This window comes from Calcarisporiella thermophila (genome assembly GCF_041956535.1).
Source record: "Calcarisporiella thermophila strain CBS 279.70 unplaced genomic scaffold VTP21scaffold_10, whole genome shotgun sequence".
Lineage (NCBI taxonomy): Eukaryota > Fungi > Calcarisporiellomycota > Calcarisporiellomycetes > Calcarisporiellales > Calcarisporiellaceae > Calcarisporiella > Calcarisporiella thermophila.
Genome location: NW_027192200.1, coordinates 207,524 through 209,581, shown reverse-complemented (window position 1 = coordinate 209,581; position 2,058 = coordinate 207,524). Strand labels below are relative to the sequence as shown.

Here is a 2,058-nt window from a genome sequence, read left to right as displayed (position 1 = left end):
AGGTCCTAATTAATGTCGGAGCTTGAATATCGTTGGGATAGCTTGATATGTGACTCGAGTTATGACAACAAAGAAAAGCCCGGTTAGCTCAATCGGTAGAGCGTGGGACTTTTAATCCCAAGGCTGTGGGTTCGACCCCCACATCGGGCGATATTATCCTAGAATATTTCATTTTATTTAATAGACTAGTTTGATAATTTTTACTTAAGGATCGAGGTTTTCAGAACATAGCAGTGACAATATTGGTTAGGGAACTAAGGTGGAAGATAGTCTATCACCAAGAACTCGTAGCCGCCTTCCAATGCCCCATAAACTCTTCGTTCTACTTGTATACAACTTCCTTTACGTTAAAGCTCTTTTAACTCTTCTTTTCTTATTCTCTGTGGACGCAGACAACCATTCGGACCTCACAATTTTCTGCAGCTCGCATTCCATCTGCTCTTTGAGTGTAGTTTCGCATGGTTAAGCGTTATGCATTATGACCGATATTAGGTTTGGTAGACGACCTAAGTTGTCATATCTCGAATTTTCGATATCACCCTTTGTTGGCAATTCGTGGTTTTGGAGTCTTGAATTGTACAATCTCCAAGAATTTGTACGAAAGTGATTGAGGTTGATAACACGTATTTTCCAAACTGCAATGTGCAAAAAATTAAATTTTTTTTTTGATTAGGAGAATCTTTATTAAAAAGTATTCTTTTATTTTCTTAATAAAAGAGATTGATAAACATCAGCAAATAGCAAGTACGTGCAAGAATCGGGACGTGCAGAGAGTGTGCATACTTTTTCTATTTTTCAAGGAGAGAGAATAGTAGAAATATGAGAAGGAGAAGAAAAAATTTTGAATAAAATCTGTAATATGTATACGATAAGAGATGGAGATGTTAGAGCGCTGAATCTAGTGAGTGAGCAGGTACGGATGGTAGGGTATTCGGCATAATCATATTGTGTTATGTGTTTTGGATAAAGGATAATTCGTCTCCTTGGACTTGTATCCAACTTTCTTTACACTAAAACTCATGGAAGGTTTCATTTTTAACCTCTATGAACGCAGACCACCGTTTGAACCTCACGGTTTTTGGCATTTCGTGTCTTAGTTGTTCAACGAGTGCTACTTCGTTTGGATGATCATTGTCCATTCTTATCGACAATCTGGATCGATAACAATTAAGAAACAATAATAGTAAAGTAATCAGAGACGACAAGTAGAGAAAAGCAGACACGACAGGTACGGCAAGCGAGGGACAGTAATGAGAGACAATAACAGTGGAAAGGCCAGGCGCGACAAGACAGAGGCAGTACTAGTGGAAGAGCAAGACACGACAGGACGGAGAGAATTATTGTAGAGAACCAGAATGGAAAAGACAGATAATACTAATAGAGAACATGGACACGACAAGCAAGGCACAGAATTAGTGGAGAATCCAGACACATTTTTTTGTCCTGGTGGGGGTTACGGGATTCGAACCCGCGCCATCTCGATGGCACCGAGGAGCGTTTATCACAGAGCTACTATACCCCAGTACTATATGTCTTTTTTTTTTGATCAAAAGTGAGTCTATATTGTTTAATAAGACTCTAAAATACAATCGTTACATTATTAAAAGTAATAAAATGAGATAAAAGCTAGGAATTGACGCGACATTGCAATTAGGGGTAAGTTGATCATGACAAATTTTCTCCTCAAATAGGTAGATGAGAAATAAAACTCAACTAAGTGTGGGTATTAGGGAAAGACTTGATAGGTGATATGGAGAGAGAGATATGAAGAAAGAGAAGAGCTAGTAGTAGGGGCTACTGCGCCAGTCCAGTTATAGAGCCGTTCTATTAGCTCCTTCTTTCACCGCGCCCATTTTACCCCGCCTGCTTCGGAACTGTTCAAATTGTCGCTTTATTCGGGCCCAGTTTTTTTTTTTTTGATCAATGCCGAGTCTTTATTATATAGGATGACTCTAAAATACAATTGTTACATTATTATAAGCAATAAAGTGAAAGGGAAGCCAAAGCTAAAGTTTTGGGTGATATCGTAGATCGAAAGGTTATGTTGGTCATAGTACG

The 2,058-nt window shown here is 38.6% G+C and overlaps 1 non-coding gene across 1 annotated transcript, besides 2 other annotated features; it reads left to right on the top strand.

Annotated features, from left to right (window-relative positions):
* The first annotated feature begins 77 nt into the window (after window positions 1-77).
* VTP21DRAFT_t144 lies at window positions 78-150 on the top strand. The gene has a single exon. It is a non-coding gene; the product is annotated as a tRNA-Lys (tRNA).
* A 151-nt stretch (window positions 151-301) lies between these two features.
* Window positions 302-328: a sequence feature (Short protein (VTP21DRAFT_804, KAL1920427.1) was converted to a misc_feature.).
* A 64-nt stretch (window positions 329-392) lies between these two features.
* Window positions 393-446: a sequence feature (Short protein (VTP21DRAFT_804, KAL1920427.1) was converted to a misc_feature.).
* The last annotated feature ends 1,612 nt before the right edge of the window (window positions 447-2,058 follow it).